The sequence below is a fragment of the Lissotriton helveticus genome, chromosome 6, assembly GCF_964261635.1.
Source record: "Lissotriton helveticus chromosome 6, aLisHel1.1, whole genome shotgun sequence".
In the NCBI taxonomy this organism is placed as follows: Eukaryota; Metazoa; Chordata; class Amphibia; order Caudata; family Salamandridae; genus Lissotriton; species Lissotriton helveticus.
The window spans coordinates 1,949,978,906-1,950,001,587 of record NC_136067.1 but is presented as its reverse complement, the minus strand read 5'-3'; the positions used below and the strand labels follow the sequence as shown (position 1 = coordinate 1,950,001,587).

At 47.9% G+C, this 22,682-nt stretch overlaps 1 protein-coding gene across 1 annotated transcript in view; it reads right to left on the bottom strand.

Annotated features, from left to right (window-relative positions):
* The window catches only part of PBK (PDZ binding kinase), a 147,694-nt gene extending 125,228 nt beyond the window's left edge, over positions 1 to 22,466 (bottom strand). Inside the window, exon 1 of the mRNA XM_078649951.1 lies at positions 22,380 to 22,466. The gene's annotated coding sequence lies outside the window, so the exon portion shown is untranslated. The remainder of the gene's footprint in view (positions 1 to 22,379) is intronic.
* Positions 22,467 to 22,682: the final 216 nt, after the last annotated feature.

The following is a 22,682-nucleotide window of genomic DNA, read 5'->3' as shown; positions in this document are numbered from 1 at the left end:
ATGTAAATGGTTGTTGGATTGAATCGACAGAGCAACAAAGATGGTTGTTACCCGATGCGTATGTGCCTGCAGTGGTTACAATGGCTCATGGGATGGCCCATATCAGCGCGAAAGGGATTTGCGAGTTATTGGCCCCAGTGTGGAAGAATTCAGGGATCCCCAAGTGTGCAGAGAATGTTGTCAAGAATTGCATGGTATGTCTGAAACACAATCCTGGTAGGGGAACCCCAACTCCAGCTGGTCATTTCGCACCTCCTACGTATCCGTTCGAGGTTTTGCAGCTAGATTTCATACACATGGAGAGGTGCAACAACTTAAAATATGTGCTCGTGGTTGTTTGCGCCTTCTCAAGATGGGTAGAAGCCTATCCCCTAAGGGACAATACTGCCTTGTCCACAGCGAAAACCCTTGTGAAAGAGTTCTTCCCCAGGTTCGGAATGCCTAGAATGGTCTGGTCGGACAACGGAAGTGAATTTGTGGGTTGTGTGATGAAACGAGTGTGTGAAGGGCTAGGCATTAGTCAGAAGTTCCACGCTGCAAATCACCCCCAATCAGCTGGATTAGTGGAATGTTACAATGGCACGCTTAAACTTAAATTGGCCAAAATCCAAGCGAGCACGGGTCTTAAATGGCCCGACGCTCTACCCTTAGCACTCCTATCCACCAGAATGACTGTGCATTCGCGAATGAAGCTCAGCCCCTATGAGATAATCTTTGGTCGGCCAGCCAACATATGGGGAGTGCCTAGGCCCACGAAGTTTAGCGAGCTGCAACACCCAATTTTGCTTGACTATTTGTATGAATTGACGGCTAAATTGCGTGTTTTATATCAACAGGTCCACAACACCTTGCCTCCGGTTTCCGAGACACCGGGTCACTCCATTGACCCTGGCACCTGGGTTCTGGTCAAGAATTTCCAGAGAACAAGAAACGACCAGCCCAGATGGACCGGACCTCACCTCGTCCTCCTGTCTACAAGGACAACTGTTAAGGTGGAGGGGAAGGCCAATTGGGTCCACGGGATCCATTGTAAGAAAATACCTTTCCCTCTGCCACATGACCAATGGGTCCGGACAGGAGGCACTGACTCAAAGCGCACAATTGATGAACGCGTAAAAGAAGACAGTAAGAACATTTTTCAAGAAACTACGCCGCCATCAGAACAATTGAACTCTGTGGAACCTGAGCTACTATTTCCGGACCAGACAGCACCCGGGAAAAGACGCTATAATTTCCGACCGAGAAAAACAGACTAAAGTAAAAGTGATTTATTTTTGATCCGAGAGAAAAACCTGTGGACTAATAAAATAACGAGTTTTTTCCTTCCAAAATGCTATTTTGAAAATGCAGATTCTCCCATCTAGGTAACTTGCTTATTTTTGTTTTTTTGAACCGCCATCCGGGTTCCGCTGCTAGGGTCGCGGTTGACTAAAGACTTTTGGGTGCAGCTGACAACAATAGGTTGCTGGTTCCAGTTGGTCGAAGGGAGCCACCCTAGACTGACGGAAGCATCCTTTAGCAGAAACAACCTACCGCCGCGGGCAGCACCTTAGAGAGGATGGAGTTTCCTGATGTGGAGAGAACTGCCAGACAAATGAGCTTTAAGCAGAGACTTTTGAAAACAATGAGAAAGAAAATTTTTATAATGATGTGTATTTTTATGATATTTAGCGTAATGGTGTTTTTGATAAGCTATGTTTTATTCTCTTCTCATATGACATTCACGCCTACTACATCACCCATACCTCCCCCTACTGTTTCCTCTCATTCTTTCCACTCTTTGCCTGACCACGAATCAAATAGGAGATTAGAGTTCATTAATAACTCCTTCGTTCAGCTATTACACCAACACCAACTTGTAATGAACACAACCAACTGTTGGGTGTGTGGTCTCATGCCCCACACCACGGATAGAGGTATCCCCTATTTGGTCCTGCCATTTAGTCACAATGGGTCAGTATGGGCATATAGGACAATGCTCATATATGCACGAGAAATCCAACCCCTACGTTCTGTAAAAGACAACCTCAAGACTAGCGCCCTAGTGAAGGGTATAGTTGACATGATCAAGGAAGTGACTTCTTACGAAGATACCCCCGACGATGAGATACTTGCATATGTAGGTTGGAATGTGACCGGATATGGCACTACACTAAGTGAGAAACAGCAAGCTAAGAGATCGTCCCCTATCTGGATCGTGCCCCATCAAGGTCACCTGTGTCTGCAAGGTATTGGTAGGAATTCCAGAGCTCAGCTAGGGAAGAGTGTCTGCACAGAAACGTATGTTTTTGGATCTCAGACTTCCCCCGCCTTTTTAGCCGCAAAGGGTACTTATTTCATCTGTCACGATAGAGCCTATACATGGTTGCCCCCTGACTTCTCGGGCTCATGTTTTGTCTCATTCCTGTTACCTCCCACCTACACAGCAGCGGCGGATTACCATCGGACAAGGATAGTCCGAGGTGTTTTGAGTAAAGAAGACACTGCGGGTCAAGAATTTGGTGACTTTGCAATGGGTATTCTGCCGTTCTGGGGAGCCATGGTTAACAGCAGAAACATAAGGCAATTGACAAGGGTAGTTGAATCCACTGTGATCGAGACTGCCGGTGCCCTTAGTAACCTGACTGCTGAGCTCCAGTCGGATCGACTGATGACCCTTCAGAACCGGGTCGCTTTAGACGTAATACTTGCGGACCGGGGTGGAGTATGCAAATTGATCCAGTCCAGTTGTTGCATTTTCATTCCAGATAATGCTCCAACAGTGTACGGGGCCATCTCCAAACTACATAAGATTTCCGAATCTATTCATGTGGATAACGGAGATTGGTCATTAATGGGATGGCTCTGGGGACTGATATCTGCCTGGGATGGAAAATTCTGATGGTCATTGGGATGGTCTTAGCCATTCTTTTCCTGTTCTGTCTATGCATACAGTGTGCTCCTGCAATATGTGGCCTCTGTGCTACATCATGTGTAAGGAAGCCTGTGTCAAGACACGAACTCAGCACTAGAATGATGTTGCAGCAACACCTCAATGACTTTAGGAATATAGATCTGGACTCAGATTAACATAAGGATAGATTAATTGCCTATGTAAGGGCAAAAGGAGGGTCTGTGGTTCTGAAAAATATGGATCCGTAACAGTACCGGACTCGAGAATAAAAACTTCGTCGAAATAGGACGAATTTGGTATCAAAAGACCGGAAATGACGAGTACATCAAGCACATGTATTTTCAGTATATTCGAGTGACAATTTCACCTCGAAATCGTCATTTACCTTCTGAACCCTTAATTGCATGTTGCCCTTTTCATAGGCCTTAATCCAGTCGAATTTGATTCCACAAGGACACGTACTCCTTAATCGACTTCTTCCTGACCCCAGTACAAGTTAGAACCATTGCCCCAGGCCGAGCTCGTTAGGTCAGTTCCCTCCCAGTGACCAAGCAAGATAGTATCTAGGCCCAACCGGCCATAAAGCCATTTCAGCACGCACACCTGCCATATCTCGCTCACATCTTTCTTCTTTCCTTTTCCTCATTTATTTTATGGTGGGGAGGTGACCATTTTTATTAGGGGTCCAGCGATATCTGATGAAATGTTGGGCCTTGCCGGATGATTTGTTATGGGCATCACAACGTGAAATATGTACATGTCATCATGACTCTGCTTTCTTTTGTAAACAGTAACCATAAATGAAATACCGCGCACCCAAGGAATGTTTCGCCAAAGGGCAAATGTTATGTATAAGAAGAGAAGCCTAACTTTGTGAAAGTGTGCAGTCTCCTGAATATACTGGCATTGTACTTCTAGGACCCTGTCACCTTGGTTGCAGCCAATAAACTAATCTTTGACTTCACCTAGAAGACTCTGAAGTTTCTGTGGGTCTGACTCAGGAGAACCCGAGGTCTTTGGTGTGTTGATCCCCTGGCACCGCTGGGTTACCGGTTCGGTACCGGTTCCTAAAAACCCAGTACCTCAGTGGCGTTGCGTGTGTGAGTGGCGTTGCGTGTGTGAGTGGCGTTGCGTGTGTGAGTGGCGTTGCGTGTGTGAGTGGCGTTGCGTGTGTGAGTGGCGTTGCGTGTGTGAGTGGCGTTGCGTGTGTGAGTGGCGTTGCGTGTGTGAGTGGCGTTGCGTGTGTGAGTGGCGTTGCGTGGATGAGTGGGGGGAGTTATCGCCGAAGCATTTAAAATAAGCAAGCACCCACAAAAATAATATTAATACTTCATCCCAATACAAGCAACAAAGCATTTTCAGACCGCATCGGGTGTTAGCGCTGAAGTATACAACTTAAAACAATTTACAGAGCGCATTAGGGGTTATCACTGAATATTTTAAAATAAGCAAGCACCCACAAACAACAAACAGAGCTCATGCGGCGGAGGATGGAGGCCGTGGGTTCCATGGAGGTGCACAACAGAAAAGGCAGCACCGGTGAGGAATTCATCAGCTTAACTCGCAAGAGCAGCGGCAATTGTAAAAGAAAATGGGATTTGGGAGCCACTATGGACATGAGCAACCAACCCAGGCCCTGCAAGAGACCCGACTTTCCTACGAGCAGCGGGGATTGTCTCATGGGCCACAAAGATTAAATGAGTAAAGTTCCTGTGCCCGCACATAGGTACACCCCGTTAAAAGAGAACTGGATGAAAATATTTTTGCAATTGTAGAACACTTGCAGCTTCAAGTCCGATTCAACCTGAATACAAGAAACGTGGAAAGATGTCAGTGCTTTAAGGAAAGCTGGTGATTTTATGAAGGCGTTTATTCTTGGATTCCTAGTTGAAGAAGCAGAGCACTTACAGGGGGCGGAGCAGGGAGAGCGGCCTTTGAAGTGCACTTTACACGGCCGGCCGGCAGTGAAACTGAAAGCACGTCCGGCCGGCCGTGAAAGCCTTTGATGACGCAGCAGGGGGAACAGACGGCGAGAGGGTGTGAAAGCAGCAGGGGCAGGCAGGCGGCTGGGGGCATGTGCACGCGCTTTTAAGCGCATGCAGCTTGATTTTCACGGGCACTGCAAGGAATCGCCACGATTCCTTGCAAGTTGGTTAAAGACTGTTTAAACCCCAATAGTCTCGCAAGCTCGATGCGCATGCGCATCGACAGGCGAGACCTAAAAAACAGCAGAGTCGACTAAGCCCTTCATATTTTAATGTTGACAAAGAAGCGAGTCTTCCCAAGATGAGCATCCTTTCTCATACCCCACAGTTCTCATGAACGATGAAGGGACAAGACAAATTATGATATCAGGGCAATGACAAGCACCAGAGCTTTTTCATGTTGCATATATCAAAACGACTTGAACAGAACCCTCTCAGGTTTAGGAAGTTTTACCAACGTACACTGCTCATCTATCTATTCTTTGGGTCACTCCTCCCCCTCCCCCATTTGCTTGAGCCTGAGTCCCGCTTAAGGGCGCTCACAGTTTCAAAATTCAGTAGAAGTGCACTATGGGGCTTGCAGAAGATGTAATGACATACCAATTACTTCTCTGAAAGTAATTTACAGGTGCAGGTCTTAGTTTGAAGCAGGCCCTGTACCCACAGCAAACTAGGAGACAGTAGTCTGATAGACAAAGGCAGAGTCCTACAATACTCACAGGAGATAGACACGAATTGTAAGGAAATCCAGTTTTGTCCTTTCAAATGAGCCAGTTTTCCAAGTGGCTCAAACAGACCTGTTAGGTAGGATTTTACATCGGGGGTCAACAGGATTCCTCCAGTCCCCACCCGAAAGATTCTGCAAAGCTCAGAGGACTCATGCCTGCCCATTCAGATCAACCTGTTTTGTAACTCCTGGTAAAATATTCACAACTGGTTTAGGTCTCATGCAAGGCTAAGCACAGGCCTTGAGTTCCAGAGGCCAATGCTTATTACCTATCTGATAGCTCAAGGAGATAAAGGGTAGCCCTCTCAGTTACTTTCCTTAATATTTATTACAAATCTGAATACCATTGAATTGGATTTTTAATACAGATTAAAAATGGTGGTTTCATTATTTTTCTAGCTGGTCCCTTTCCAGTGTTAGGAGTATTAGTATTTTCATCTGCAATCTGGATTCCTACATAGGACAGCTAGGCCTGCCACAATGAAAAAGGCTTTAGGGCCAAGTTTCAGGCTGTGGATGTTATCATCTCAATGTATGGTGTGTGGGTGGACCAACCACACTTTGTGGCTAGAAGGGCAGGGATATGTATATGTTTCTATCTGGTTGATAGGGAAGCAACATAATGAATTTCAGTGACTCATTTCTTGAATATTACCACACACATTGCTCGCAGCAGGTACAGATAGATGTGGTTCCCCAATCCTCAGAATCTACCCAGACAGCAGGTCTTAACAAGCATTGAAAATGCAATAGGTCTCGCAATAGAAGAGTTTAACTTTTTTCGTTTTGCAAATGGATGAGTGGCGTTGCGTGGATGAGTGGCGTTGCGTGTGTGAGTGGCGTTGCGTGTGTGAGTGGCGTTGCGTGTGTGAGTGGCGTTGCGTGTGTGAGTGGCGTTGCGTGTGTGAGTGGCGTTGCGTGTGTGAGTGGCGTTGCGTGTGTGAGTGGCGTTGCGTGTGTGAGTGGCGTTGCGTGTGTGAGTGGCGTTGCGTGTGTGAGTGGCGTTGCGTGTGTGAGTGGCGTTGCGTGTGTGAGTGGCGTTGCGTGTGTGAGTGGCGTTGCGTGTGTGAGTGGCGTTGCGTGTGTGAGTGGCGTTGCGTGTGTGAGTGGCGTTGCGTGTGTGAGTGGCGTTGCGTGTGTGAGTGGCGTTGCGTGTGTGAGTGGCGTTGCGTGTGTGAGTGGCGTTGCGTGTGTGAGTGGGGTTGCGTGGATGAGTGGGGTTGCGTGGATGAGTGGCGTTGCGTGGATGAGTGGGGTTGCGTGGATGAGTGGGGTTGCGTGGATGAGTGGGGTTGCGTGGATGAGTGGGGTTGCGTGGATGAGTGGGGATGAGTTGCGTGTGTGAGTGGCGTTGCGTGTGTGAGTGGCGTTGCGTGTGTGAGTGGCGTTGCGTGTGTGAGTGGCATTGGGTGTGTGAGTGGCATTGGGTGTGTGACTGTGCTGCCTGTGGCGAGTGCAAACTACAATCAATTGGCACAGAATAAAATAATATTTTTAAAACATGATTTTATTATGCCAAATCACCTATCCACAGCAATGTGGCCGTGCAACAAAATCTGCAATGCAGAAACTGTGATGGATGAATCACAGCTGCAGACTGGGGTTTGAACAGAGCGCCAAGACGGCAAGGAATTGGTGATCCCGCTGTATAAATATATAACAACATAATATAACACTACACGAAACCATGGAAGGTGTCTGTCAAATCCAGGCATTTCTAGCACAAAAGTGAAGTGTATAAAAAGAGTGTGAAGATTTCCTTTGTACCCCTAACAACTCGCTGCTGATTTGTGAAATATCTTTTGGGGGAGAAAAAAAAACTGACGTTAAGTCGTCATTGACCTAAATCAGCAATGTCATGAATTAGACGAAGTGGCTTGATTGAAGAGATTACATTAAAATGCTTAACTTCCCTCAAATTGTCATCTTGTTATTTGTTTTCCAAGACAAGTCTTTCTATGAATGATGTGATGAATGATGTGACGCAACTGTGAATTGAACTGGCACTAGGGAGTTATTGCCTGATGACAGGACCCTTTGTTAGGTGTTGTGTATACTTCCCAGCAAGCGGGAGGGCCGCCCCGACCCGTTCGTAAAAGCGCTTTATAATGTAAACATATTTACTGCTCCTGAGGCGCCAGCGCATTTGACAAACAGAAGTTCTGTGCGTCTTTAATGTGAATTTGGACCCGGTCCACCGGGGCGGGGAGGCGGGGGGAGGGATGTTAGTAGCAGCTGAACTTTCAAAAATGCAAAACGTGTCTTTCTGCGTATGGCATGCGCCTGGAAACGGGCGTCGCGGCGTGTATTTAGGCGCAGGGGTCGTGTCAGTGTCCTGAGAGGGGCTGAAATGAACTGGGCTATCTATGTCCACATTGGGAGACCACGGAGCCGGATGGTCCCTAATCCCGCCTTCAGCGCCTAGAGGCTGGCCTAAAATAACAACAAGCGCTATACAACCACCAAAATAATGATTTAAAAAAAAAAAAAAAAAAAGCTAACCTCTGGAAGTCTGTGCCATGGCAGGCGAGGGTCCCTGTGAATTATTTTCATGCTGCAAAACAGGCCTACTATTCTGGTGACAGGATGACGCAATGTCCCCCGGACAGGCACGGGTTGCACAAGTGCGCGTGCAGCTGAAGTTGTGTTGTTTCTGTGGTTGTGCAGGGATTCTCTGCCCGCGAGGTTACCAGGAAGGACGTATTTATTCATTCACATTTTTGGAAAGGAAGTGCTGCGCCCCAGGGGGTGTGAGTGGAGGTCACAAACGCCACGGGTTGTTCGACCACAGGCTACAAAAGTTTTTTTTCTTTCTCTAAATAGCGTTTGCTTCCAAAGTGTATTTTTGCTTTATTGAACTGTAAAAGCCAAACTATTTGAATTTAAAAAAGAACTGTAAATACCACGTTAATATTACCTGCCTGTGTGCCTCACATCTATCTCAGAAGGATGGATGAAAGGCGGAGCAGGCCCTACTGATGGTACACATCTGTGACCAGCAAGTTTAACGCAAGTCTTAATAAATGTTGCATCAATCAATCCTATTAAACTTGGAAGCTCTTTGCTTTATGATGACGTCACCGCGAGGCTTTTCAGACTTGCTTATGGCTGATTCCCACATTTTAAGTTTTACTGAAAAGCAGAATGTGTTTACGAGTCCGGACCACAAGATGGTTAAATAATGGACAACAAATGAAGCCACAACAGTTAAATCAGCAAAACTACTAGAACATGTAAATGAAGGGTTTCCAACTTTAAATGCATTACTTTGCTTTTACAGTATGAATAAAATATGTTTTCACGTTTTTTGAATATTTTCACATGCAACGAACGAGTGTGAAAGCGGGATGTAATTAGGGGGGAGGAGAAGTCTGGGCAGGCAGGATGACTCAGGGGAGGGGGCTGAGCGGGGCAGAGCGGCATGTGGGTGTGAAGAAGCCGGGGCCTTTGAAGTGAAGCTAAGCTTCACTTCAAAGGTGTCGGAGGAATGCGGGCGGCTGTGCACGCGCTTTTAAGCTCAATGCACATGCGCATTGAGCTTAAAAGTCACGGGCACTGCAAGGAATCGCCACGATTCCTTGCAGTGTGGATAAAGAGTGGATAACTCGCAATACTCTCGCCTTGCTCGATGCGCATGCGCATCGACAGGCGAGACCTAAAAAGGTGAGAGCTGCTCTATTTACAAGTGTGGACTATCCAGCTTATAAATGTGGGCCGCTTTTATTTTGCTGACCGTGCCTCTTTTCTGCACCAGACAAACCCTGTATGGTAACATCACAGAATGTTAAAATATATCTGCCAATTGAGGGCACCGATACAATCCCATTAAAAGTATACTACCAGTGTTGAGAAGGGTTGGTACTGTCAATTCAATGGAAATGTACCCTCCACAGTGTAGTGACATTTGACTTTTTCATCCTAAAAAGATTGACTTAAAATATTACTTTTCAAAGGCAGTGCTTTTGATTCACTACAATCGACGCAGCTGTGAAACAAAATGCAAAGAAAGCAAGGTTGCAAGCAAAGTATTGCAGCTTCTAGATGAGGAGAGATTGCACAAGTAAATGCTAGAAACACAAAACAAATTAGAAAAAGGGATTAAAAGTAGAGGAGTAAACTCAATGGGAAAATGTATTAAAATGGAGATGATTTGCAGATCTAGACACAATTGAAGAAAAAACAAACAAACGAAAACGTTAACTACAAATATCAGTGTAAACTGTATCTGTGTATTCCCTAATTGAAGGAACACAGGGAAATGAGTACAGAGAAACAAAATAGGTGTGACTGAGAAGAACATTAACTCTCATAGGAGGGTCAACATACATGATCATATAGAAGTTTTTCAAGCAGACCCGCAAAGGTACACCAAAAAGCTCTGATTCATCTGCTACTTCACCACTCATTTATGGTATATGTTGTGTTATACCACCCAGACTTGTCCTGCTCCATCGACAACTTCATACCAGTCCTACAACAATACCAATAGCAACTCAGACCAGCCAAACTAATTTCCGAACAAGCAGATTGACAACAGCAGCAATAAGCTAAAGGGAATCTTTTCTAGAATGAAGAAATTTCCCACCCCCACAACCAGCCCCACACCCACCACATAGTAATAGAAGCTTTGCTCCCAGGTCACTCTGTATTTTCACAACAAAATAAGCATAATTTACAACTCCACACCTCAACCAGACCTGTCCACTCAGCCCTCCCACACAACAGTGAGAAAGCACCATAAAATGCCTTGACCTGCTGGACCTCCATAATCCCCACGGAAACTGTCAACACCATGAGCTCTACCCACTGGGGATCTCACTTGCACTCCAGCCCACAATTCACCTTAGTCAAAGATTTAGAACCAATCTGCACCACCCAATCCTCAATGACTCTCTCCCTTCATCTACCTTCCAGGAAACATGGAAATACGCCACTCTCCTGCAATTACTAAACAACAAGCATTGAAAATGCAATAGGTCTCGCAATAACGCGAGTCTGAACTATTAGCATTGTAAATGATTATGCCCTTTATTTTTGCGTTCTGGTTTTTGGAACATAAATAAAAGGCTTTGCCATTTACAAGGCCTATAGCTTAAATTTGCGTTAAAACGAGACCTATTGCATTGCAATGGTGGTGGTGCTGCTGAGTTTTCTCTGAATCTGCACCCACAATCTGTCAGTGGCGTTGCGCGTGTCAGTGGCGTTGCGCGTGGGAGAGTGGCGTTGCGCGTGGGAGAGTGGCGTTGCGCGCGGGAGAGTGGCGTTGCGCGCGGGAGAGTGGCGTTGCGCGCGGGAGAGTGGCGTTGCGCGCGGGAGAGTGGCGTTGCGCGCGGGAGAGTGGCGTTGCGCGCGGGAGAGTGGCGTTGCGCGCGGGAGAGTGGCGTTGCGCGCGGGTGAGTGGGGTTGCGTGGGTGAGTGGGGTTGCGCGGGTGAGTGGGGTTGCGCGGGTGAGTGGGGGTGAGTGGGGTTGCGCGGGTGAGTGGGGTTGCGCGGGTGAGTGGGGTTGCGCGGGTGAGTGGGGTTGCGCGGGTGAGTGGGGTTGCGCGGGTGAGTGGGGTTGCGCGGGTGAGTGGGGTTGCGCGGGTGAGTGGGGTTGCGCGGGTGAGTGGGGTTGCGCGGGTGAGTGGGGTTGCGCGGGTGAGTGGGGTTGCGCGGGTGAGTGGGGTTGCGCGGGTGAGTGGGGTTGCGCGGGTGAGTGGGGTTGCGCGGGTGAGTGGGGTTGCGCGGGTGAGTGGGGTTGCGCGGGTGAGTGGGGTTGCGCGGGTGAGTGGGGTTGCGCGGGTGAGTGGGGTTGCGCGGGTGAGTGGGGTTGCGCGGGTGAGTGGGGTTGCGCGGGTGAGTGGGGTTGCGCGGGTGAGTGGGGTTGCGCGGGTGAGTGGGGTTGCGCGGGTGAGTGGGGTTGCGCGGGTGAGTGGGGTTGCGCGGATGAGTGGGGTTGCGCGGATGAGTGGGGTTGCGCGGGTGAGTGGGGTTGCGCGGGTGAGTGGGGTTGCGCGGGTGAGTGGGGTTGCGCGGGTGAGTGGGGTTGCGCGGGTGAGTGGGGTTGCGTGGGTGAGTGGGGTTGCGTGGGTGAGTGGGGTTGCGTGTGTGAGTGGGGTTGCGGGAGTGGCGTTGCGCGCGGGAGTGGCGTTGCGCGCGGGAGTGGCGTTGCGCGCGGGAGTTGGCGTTGCGCGCGGGAGTTGGCGTTGCGCGCGGGAGTTGGCGTTGCGCGCGTGAGTGGGGTTGCGCGCGTGAGTGGGGTTGCGCGCGTGAGTGGGGTTGCGCGGATGAGTGGGGTTGCGCGGATGAGTGGGGTTGCGCGGATGAGTGGGGTTGCGCGGATGAGTGGGGTTGCGCGGATGAGTGGGGTTGCGCGGATGAGTGGGGTTGCGCGGATGAGTGGGGTTGCGCGGATGAGTGGGGTTGCGCGGATGAGTGGGGTTGCGCGGATGAGTGGGGTTGCGTGGATGAGTGGGGTTGCGTGGATGAGTGGGGTTGCGTGGATGAGTGGGGTTGCGTGGATGAGTGGGGTTGCGTGGATGAGTGGGGTTGCGTGGATGAGTGGGGTTGCGTGGATGAGTGGGGTTGCGTGGATGAGTGGGGTTGCGTGGATGAGTGGGGTTGCGTGGATGAGTGGGGTTGCGTGGATGAGTGGGGTTGCGTGGATGAGTGGGGTTGCGTGGATGAGTGGGGTTGCGTGGATGAGTGGGGTTGCGTGGATGAGTGGGGTTGCGTGGATGAGTGGGGTTGCGTGGATGAGTGGGGTTGCGTGGATGAGTGGGGTTGCGTGGATGAGTGGGGTTGCGTGGATGAGTGGGGTTGCGTGGATGAGTGGGGTTGCGTGGATGAGTGGGGTTGCGTGGATGAGTGGGGTTGCGTGGATGAGTGGGGTTGCGTGGATGAGTGGGGTTGCGTGGATGAGTGGGGTTGCGTGGATGAGTGGGGTTGCGTGGATGAGTGGGGTTGCGTGGATGAGTGGGGTTGCGTGGATGAGTGGGGTTGCGTGGATGAGTGGGGTTGCGTGGATGAGTGGGGTTGCGTGGATGAGTGGGGTTGCGTGGATGAGTGGGGTTGCGTGGATGAGTGGGGTTGCGTGGATGAGTGGGGTTGCGTGGATGAGTGGGGTTGCGTGGATGAGTGGGGTTGCGTGGATGAGTGGGGTTGCGTGGATGAGTGGGGTTGCGTGGATGAGTGGGGTTGCGTGGATGAGTGGGGTTGCGTGGATGAGTGGGGTTGCATGGATGAGTGGGGTTGCGTGGATGATAGTGGGCTTGCGTGGGTGTGAGTGGCGTTGCGTGTCTGTAAGTGTTGCGTGTGGGTGAAAGTGGCACAGAGCCTTTGATGTGGCCTGGCGCAGGAGAAATGCTGCTGCTGCTAATTAAATACAAGAGCGGCCGGGAAGCGGCCGGGAAACACAAGTACGGCCGGCCACATAATTAGGGGAGGAGGGGGGAGGGCCATTAGCCTGAACTCGCGGCAAGATCAAACGAAGGGTGGGAGGGACATTGAGGAACAGGAACAGATGGCCATGAAAGTGTATGGGCCAAAAGCGCGTGCCTGTACGTGCACTCGAAGAAAACGCCACGAAAAAAAGCGGTGGTTTGACAATCAGTTCGAGCACTTGAATTCTCGCCATTTCCCATTCCTTCGGAATGGGAAAGGCGAGACCTAAAAAGCCAACACCGGATCCTAAGACACCAGCAAACTACAGACATATCTCCCTTCCACCATACCCAGCAATAATCCTGTAAAAACTCATCAATAACTGGCTGAACATCTCTAAGCCAACCATGTCCTGGACTCATCCCACTCAGGATTCAGACCAAACCACAGCATTTAAGCTGTACTCATCGCCACCCGTCTCATCTTGGTCGAGAGAGGTACTGCAGCGCTCATTCTCCTGGACCTCTCAGCGGCTTTCGAAATACTCTCGGTCCGAATACTCATACAATGCCCCACACACCAGGAATACGAGGATGGGCTTTCAGGTGAATCGGCTCCTTCCTCGGAGGTCGCACACAGACCATCAGCCTAGCCCTCTACACCTCCAAATCCTCCTACTTGATTTGCACAATCCCCCAAGGCTCTTCTCTGAGCTTCAGGCTCTCCAATATTTACATAGCCCTATTCGGAAACATTCTCAGCACCCTAGACCTCAAAATCAACCCTTATGCTGACAGCACAGTTCATCATTTCCCTCTCCGATGAAACTCCAAACACCCACGCAAATTTCCCCAAATGCATGTCAGAAGTCGCCCTCCGGTTCAAGACCAACTTCCTGAAACTAAACTTGGACAAGACAGGTGGAACGCTTAAAAAAAACTAAAAAAAAAAAAAAAAACTTGTTCTGTTCCTTCGCCTGCGGTCGGAACAAACTCCCGGATAACCAAGCAAGGAACCTAGGGATTGTGATCCACAGTAACATCTCAATCTCCAGCCAGGATAACTCGACCTCCTCATCCTCCTTGCACAACCTCAAACTCCTTAGGAAAATCTTCAGATGGCTCCGCCCATCAACACCTGTCATACAATCACCCAAGCTCAAGTTAGATGATGGCAACACATGTGGAAATCTCTGCTCAACTCACCAAAAGGCTCCTGGTCATCCAGAACGCAGCAGTCAGACTTACCCTCAACCTCCCTCCAGCACCCACATTTCCACCTAACCTCAAAAACCTTCACTGGCTCTTGAAACACAAACACGCCCTTTACAAACTACTCAAACACACATACTAAGCACTGCACAACATATGTCATGCTTACCTTACCAGCCGTGTAAGCTTCCAAAAATATGCAAGATAACTCCACCCCACCAACTTCCTCTCCACTCTGTCCCCTGCATCCGAAACGCCAGAACTAGCGGTCACGCCTTTTCGTACCAGACTCATAAAATGTGGAACGTCCCCCCCTTGACATCAGAGCCATTAGCACCGTACTAGAATTCCAGGAGAAAATGAAAACCTTGCTCTTCCAATAGGCCTTATATGGGGCAGTTACCCACTTCTCTTAGCGCCAGGATACCGTTTTGGGTGAGATGCGCGCTTTACAATTGACGTAACATGACCACATCTATAGATGACACTAGAGCAGGAGTCTCCAACCGGTCGATCGCGAGCTACCGGTAGCTCGTGGAGACCCTGTGAGTAGGGCGGGGCGGGCCTGACCGAAGAGGATGACGTTCCATCAGTGTCACTTGTGGCTCTACTCCCCCTGCCTTTTGCTCAGTAGCACTGCGCTCATTGTGTGATCCACGAGCGCTAAGTGTACTAGTGCGGAGCAGTTAGGCGTGGCAGGGCAGAGTAGCTGTTTGCAGGTCGCGTAGGGCAAGCAGTAAAGAACTGCCGGGAGCCGCGCCATCTGCCCTTCTCATCAGAGCAGCAGGTAAGCTGTGTGATTACACTGGACACTCCATGTCAGGTGTCTCACAGAAGCTGGGAATAATTATTCTCTTAGTCATCTTAACTAAATCTTTAAGTTTATTTCTACTATAGACGGCGCTTCGAGCCAAAAGCACAACTGGTCTTATTTACAGCTGCTGCCCGCTGTCGTTTTTCAGAGAAAGCTGTTAGTTCAGGAATGTGATGGCCCCATTCCGCTTGCTTTCTGATCCTCTTTGGAATTAATTTGTAAAGGCCTTGAACCCCTTGTGTGACTCTGCATGTTAAAAAAAAAAAAAAGGTCAGACAACATTTGCGCGGTGGTGATAATGCAAATATGCCTATAAGGGCAGTAAAAACGAACCCGATAGGTATGTTAGTAAAGTTAGTAGTTCAGTAGGGCACGCCTGTCTGACTCTGTGCAATAACCTTGAAGTATCATGAACGGAAATGGAATTAGAGAGGGGCTGGTTAAGTAGATGACTCTTGTTGCGAGTCGCTTATGCAAGGCCTGCACACGCAGGCCCTGGAGGACTGTGGATAGCTTTTTTAGGAACACAATTTCAGTGCGTTAGGTAGAAGGTGAGCCACATATAACGTGACCCTGAGGGTGGTTTTTGGGATGCAGCACAGAGTTCCAGGGTGCATCACATTGCTACACTCTCCCCAGTGCCTTGACTACCTCAAAGGATTACTAGACAAGCGAGGTAGACTGGTAGAGAGACCCTAGTCCGGTCTGTACTGGGCACAGACAAGAAGGGGGAGCACCAACACAAAGTGGGATTAAAGAAGGGTTTGTACGATTTTTCAAAGAACAGAACGAGTTTCACTTTAATCAAATGAGTATTAATACTTTGTGTTAAGCATAAAAATGTACAGTTCACCCATGAGGGACCTTTTGGCATGTCTTCCATGAAGCGTCTTATTAAAGCCAATTTTTGGTGGCCTGGTCTTGACAAGATGGTGGGTAGAACGGTCAGGGAATGTTCTTTCTGTATTAATGGTGACATGATGCTCAGAGTTTTTTCTGTTCCTCTCAAACTTGTGACTTGGCCCGAATCACCTTGGCAAAAAGTTGATTTTGATATTTCAGGTCCTTTCAAATGTTTACCATCTAATGCTCGCTTTGCTCTAGTTATGGTGGATTATCATTCTAAGTGGCCTGAGGTCAAGTTTGTTGCAAGTGCTACTTCTCTGGCTGCCATTTCTTTTTTCAAAGAGGTTTTTGCCAGGGAAGGTTGTCCAGGAGTCCTAGTTTCTGACAACAGAGTTCAACTTGTCTCTCAAGAAATGGAAGAGTTTTTCACCAAATGTGTGATCAGACACATCACCACTTCCCTGTATGAAGCTAGGGAAAAAGGTCAGGTGGAAAGATTCAATCATTTTCTTAAAGATAGTATGGAGTCTGTTGGTGTGTCTGGTGAGCATTGGAGAGATGGTTTGAGGAGGAGATTATGGATGTACCGTATTACTCCCCATTCTGTTACGGGTGGGAGTCCTTTTAGGCTTCTTAAGGTGAGAGATCCGGACTCTGATATTTTCCCTTGGTCGAAAAAGAAATCCTGTAAGCAGGTGGATGGATTTGATATGGATGTCATTGCTGGTAGGGTAAGGAAGAAGCAAGATAAAATGAAGGAAGCTTTTGATGACAAATGGAAGGTTAGAGTTCCTGATTTTGTTGTTGGAGATTTTGTCAGGATCAAGAAACCTGGTTTTTTAGCCAAAGGTCGTTCAAGATTTGGTTATCCTGTTATGTGACGGTGTGTAAAAACGGTGTGGTTAGTCAGGATGGGAAGGTCTGGAATGTAAGAATAGTTGTCAGATGCAGGTCTTGTGAAGACTCCAAGTTCACATTGTTTTTAAAACTTCTTCACAAAATCGTCCTGTTCCTGATGAAGGGTTATCTTTTGCTTCAAGGGTTAAAATTAACAACAGAACCATTTCTATGCCAAAAAGGTACAGAACTTAATGTTATCATTTTCTTCTGTTAATTTTGTTTTCTTGTTTTTTTTTTGTGTTATGAGGTGAGATGTGTTACATTCTTTTTTTTAAAAAAACATTATTTTTCGGTTATACAACATGTATAGGACCCCCCCTCAAATTGGCATTGCTACAACATATGTAGACAGTTCGACAACCTCATTACGGCACAGGTATCATCGGGACAGGCAAGACCCATAAGGAGTAACAGAATAGCATGGAACAAAAAAAGAGCATGAGGAAGCAGCCGAGCACCACTCTATCCCTTGCAATAAATAAGCCCTAGTAGTCCCTCCCCCCCCTCCCTCCCCGTCAGACCCCGACCTCACTGGCGAGAACAGTTCGTTGCTCGCCCCATCGGAGTCACTCTGGGATGAAGGCCCCCTTTCTGTCAGTCCTGAAGCACACATAGTTCGCAAAGCGATTAAACCATCCTGCAGTTTCTCATCCCTGCGCGTAAGCTGCATATGTGTTTCCTCAGCTAGGGACCATTCCCTCACATCCTTAAGCCAGAGGTCACCTCTGGGGCCCTCTGTCCCATCCAGGTAATCGTCACCCTACCCCTAGCCAGTACCAACATTAAGTGTAATAGTTTGTAGGAAAGGTTCCTTGGCTTGGGAACCAGCGCCAGCAAACAATGAAGGGGATTCATGACCATCCGAAGGCTTGTGGTGATGGCTATGCTATGAGGACACAGAATTCTGGAGGACGTATAGCATCCTGGGAAGCATTACCATCTTAGCGACGGCTAGCCGTCCCATTAAAGAAAAAGACAAGGAGTTCCAAAAGGCCACCGATTGCTGTAGGGACTTAAGAATCCGATCGATATTCCGGACCAGCAGCTGTGAGTCTGTAGGGGCCACCTGAATTCTGAGGTAACGGAATGCTTCCTGTTCCCAGCGCAGCCCAAGGTCCGGCAAATCTGTCAGTGGCACCGAACCATACCCCGCAAGCGGGAATATCACAGACTTGCCGCAATTAAGTTTCAGACCAGACGCCTCGCGGAACCGGTCCAGGTGGTGTAGCAAGATCGGCAGTGACTCCCGCGGGCCGTCAAATAAAATAAGGCATCATCCGCATACAAGGAGACGACACTGCACGTGTCCCCCACCGCTATGCCCCACTGCGCCATTCCCGTACGGTCTCGAACAGCAAAGGGTTCTATGGCCAGGGCAAACAGGAGCAGTGAGAGGGGGCACCCCTGGCGTGTACCTCGTCCTAATCGCCACTCCTCTGATCGTGCCACTCCCAGTCTCACCCTGGCACGGAGGGTCTTGTATAGGATGCAAATCCAGCGACAAAAGTTGGGGCCCGGCACTACCGCCCGAGGACTTCCAGCAGATACCCCCAATCGACCGCGTCGAATGCTTTAGCGAGGTCGACCGACACCAATACCATCTGTTCCTCCCTATCGCAAACCTCGTGCATAATATGATTTAACCGCCGCAGGTTCATGGCTGTGTTGAGTCCTGGGATAAACCCCCACTGCCCCGCGTGGAACAGGTGGGCCATATGCGGCGCCAGACGGATGGGCCAGAGTTTAGTCAAGATCTTCACGTCCGTGTTAATCATTGTAATTGGACGATATGCCGAAGGGTCATACTTATCTCCCCCCGGCTTCAAGATCATACAAATTTCGCCCTGATTCATACTCGGTGGGAGAGTCTCGCATTCGAACGTCTCAAGAAATACTTGCAAGAGGAAACGGGAAGGTGTACCCTCGAATGCCTGATAAATTTCAGGGGGGAAGCCATCACTCCCCGGGAAATTAGCCCGCAGCAGACAGGCCATCGCCGCACGCACCGGCGGGGTTTCATCCAGCTCATCCTGCGCCGCCTTGGGGAGGGACTGCAGGGTCAACCCCTGAAGATGAGGGAGGTAAGAGGTCTCGGTGATAGCGGGATCCACGGCATATACCAATTGTAAGTGAGACTTGATAACTCGGAGGATGCCCACTTCAGAGTGGACCATTTTATCTATGTGCTGCTTTCATATGTTCTACATGGAATGTATATAGCGTGCCTACTTTCTCTGCTGTTCCATGTTCTATTTGTGGCAGTTATCATCTACCGGCTGAGCTGTTCAGGAGTATTGTGCTGCTACTAAATAAATTCCTTTAAACCACTTACCTGCTGTTCTCCCTCGTCCTTACATCAGTCATTCTGTTAGACATGTACGTTCTTTTTCTCTACCCATCTTGTCTATCTACATATTTTACACCTCTTCTCTTGCCCCTTCAGCACCCTCTTTTCACTCTCTCCTGAAAGCACCTCCTTGCATCTCCTTCACTTCACCAAATCCGCAATGCACCCATTCAGCTGTAAGCACTGTATTTTCTTTTACTTTCGCCAAGTCATTATTTTGACAGCTGTGTACCATTTTCACAAACATGTCCACAGAATCACAATTGCAATGCATGACCACTGCTCTATGAGAGGCCAAGGATTGGATAACCATGTGTGACACCTTATTCACATAGTGACAGGCACTATGAGAAAATCACACTACCTTCAGCCTAAGCTCCATAAGTCTCAATCGTGGCCAGTTAGAAACACCTGGAGACGACTCAGTTCAAAATATGACCTATACAAGAGACTGTGTGTTACACAAAGACAAATACAGAAACATAACAACCTGAAATAGCTAACAATTTTAAGTGACGCAAGAATAAGTGAAACAGGAAAAATATAAACAGGAACTAAATCTGTGACATGAATTACCTTAACTTTTTTTTACATTCATTGTTCAGAACTTGATCGGTGTTATTTGCCAATAAACTTAGGGACATAAATATAGAGTCCTACAGGTACCCTTTTTCATGTCGATTTTTTATTACTACCGGATCAGAGACCAGAAGGGACCCAGTCCACTTAAAGCTTTGACCAAAACACAGGTTTGTGTGCAATAACCCTTTTTATGTGGAATGTCAGACCCACCGGATTACTCCATGCCTACACGCAGATTGTGGGTGGGCCTAGAGTTAGCAGGTAAACCCCTTTCAGCAGCCCTCTTCTAATCCTCTGCTTTCATTATTACCAAACCCCACCTGATGTATTGATTCAAGAGGGTCACTTGCACAGAATCGAGAATGCAATGTCTATAGTGCAACAACTCTGTAAAGCAGGAATACTAAAAGTACGGCGCGGGGGCCGCATGGGGCCAATGTTTAATTGTTTAATTTGAAGAAGAATAAAACAGTGCAGAGTTCTTACAAGGGAGGCCACAACAGCCTGCACCACACACTGCCCGTATAGTTCTGCCAATGACAGCATCACCACAACTACTAACCATCACACCCCTACAAGTGTGACAATTCAGCCTATTCCAGGTCATCCAAAGCTATAATAATGGTGCGAGAGTCAGGTAATGTTCTGTTTTCAACGTATATTGACTTATAAAAACCTTGTTGTGCTCATCTCAAAATTAAACATACAGGGCCCCCATGTGATGGACTGTCACTAGAGCTGGTGCTGACAATTAAGTGCTGGTGTCGAGCACCAGAAAACACGGGCCAAATTAAGCACTACATATAGCCTGCCTATGAACAGCAGCTCTAAACTGCTGTTTCCTTGACAGAGCATGAACATTCAGAAAGATGCGACATAGGTGAGAATTACACGTTCAGTAAAATAACGGTCAATAAACAAAGGAGTCCTGCACATCTTTATCTTTAGGAACACCTTCCTTTTTAAAGGCATCTTGCACTAAATATGTAAAAATATGAGTAACTCCCTTCAAAATAGTATATTCCACTAACATGCAGAAAGTATTCACCTTAGTGCATCAAATTATATCACTGCATTGGGAGGCATTTATTATATGTGATACTTTTCAATCATGAACCTAAAATGCCGCTCCTCTTCTGACAACAATGCTATTAGTAAACTAAGAGCCAAGTCGTTGTTCGGTGTGGCCTATGTGGTTTTTACCATTGGAACATAAGACATGGGGACTTGACCACATTAACACAGAAGATTTTGTAGAGCACACATCCTGCACAAGTAATCACAATTTGGTCAGTGGAGAAGCCAGGACTGATCCAGGTTTTCTAGTTACACATTGTGCCATTCAGCCACAACACGAATATCTCTTTCCCTCTCACGTTTTACATCAAACGTTATTGCTTTATCTTTAATTCTTGATACATTAGGTTAGAGCGCGGGTGGTAGACCAAAGCCTTGCTTTGTTGTCCACAACATGTACATACCTTGCATCCCCTTACGTCCACCTAATACACCACCTCAACCCTAACCATGCAGGCATGCTACAGACATACTTATTTTGGGATAATATTAAGCAACTTATTGAAACATCTCAATCTAAGAATAAGGCTTATTTTGACATGAAGCACGGTAGTAAACCTTGTAATCTGTCTGTTTGTCAATGGGTCCGTATCAAACTTGCTAAGAAAAATCCTAAAGGGATTAGCAGGTTTAGCGAACCTCATAAAATTACCAAAATAAATAATAATACTGTAGTTCTTGACAATGGTGAAGTTTGGAACATGTACCGTCTGACTATTAGTAAAAATTCAACTCATGATTTAATTGATGGCCCTTCTCAAAAAATGTTTTGGTGGATGTTGGATTGTGATGTATGTTCAGAATCTAATTATTCTCAAACTTCTGACACTTCAATCTTTCAACAAGAGAATTGTGGATCTATTTCTAATGATGGAGTTTCTTCTGATTTTCAGGTTGTTATTCAAGATTTGCCTCAACCTGATCTCAGTGAAACCTCTTTGTCTTTTGAAGGTTGTTCAACATCTGATGATCAAAAGACTTCATGTGGAAGGATCATTAAGAAACCTTCTCGTTTTAATAATGTGTGTGAATAGTTATTTTCTTTTAAAGGAATAAGATGTGTAGTATGTATGTATATATATATATTCTGTGTAACATGCATAAGCTTAAGTAGTTTGGAAGTTAGAACTTCTATTTGTTTATTCTATGTTCTATCTATGTTCTATGTTCCGGTTGGAATCTGGATTCAGCTTGGCTCTTGAAGAGATAACTTCGTGTCCTTATGGTTGGAATAAATACACTTACCTACTTAAACTTCTGAGTGGTTACTTCATACACATGGTCTAAATTAAAGTGCCTTGCTGGAAAAGTGCTGCCAGGTGAGACGGAGTCATCTGTCAACACCGGAGGCAGGCCTCCCTCCAGTCCCAACACAAGTACGCAGACGTCCGGTGTCTGCTGCACCACCAACGCCAGGCCTCTGGTGCACGCCCCACCTTTAACGAGAGTCTCTGGCCTTTCCATGGTCATTCGTCCCCCTGCGGCGTCCTCCATGTTGCCCCATCTCCGTCACTCGAAAACTTCAAACGCACTCCTTCTAGAGTCCCTCGCTGGGGTTCCGCACATCGATATTTCCCCCCGCCCCGCTCCGGTGCCGTTCGACGCACCCCCCTCCAGTGCTGCCGCCGTACTTACCACGGACCCGTGAAGAAGCCTCAGTCCACCGCTCTGCAGCACCGATTCAAACTGCGCGCGCTGCTCTGCTTCCGCGGCTCGGAAGGACCATAGGCATAGAAAAGGGACGACGAACCGGTGCACTAGTCTATGATAGACATCGAAGAGGGACTAAAACGACTCCATTGATGCTGTGTATGCGCCCGCGGAAGCATCTGGTACGATTTAACCACACACACCCTCTAGGAGTTTGCGGCTTGGGTTGGCAAATATTGCTGCAAAAAAAGGCAGAATCCGTGGCCTAAAATCGTGTGCTACTTTTTT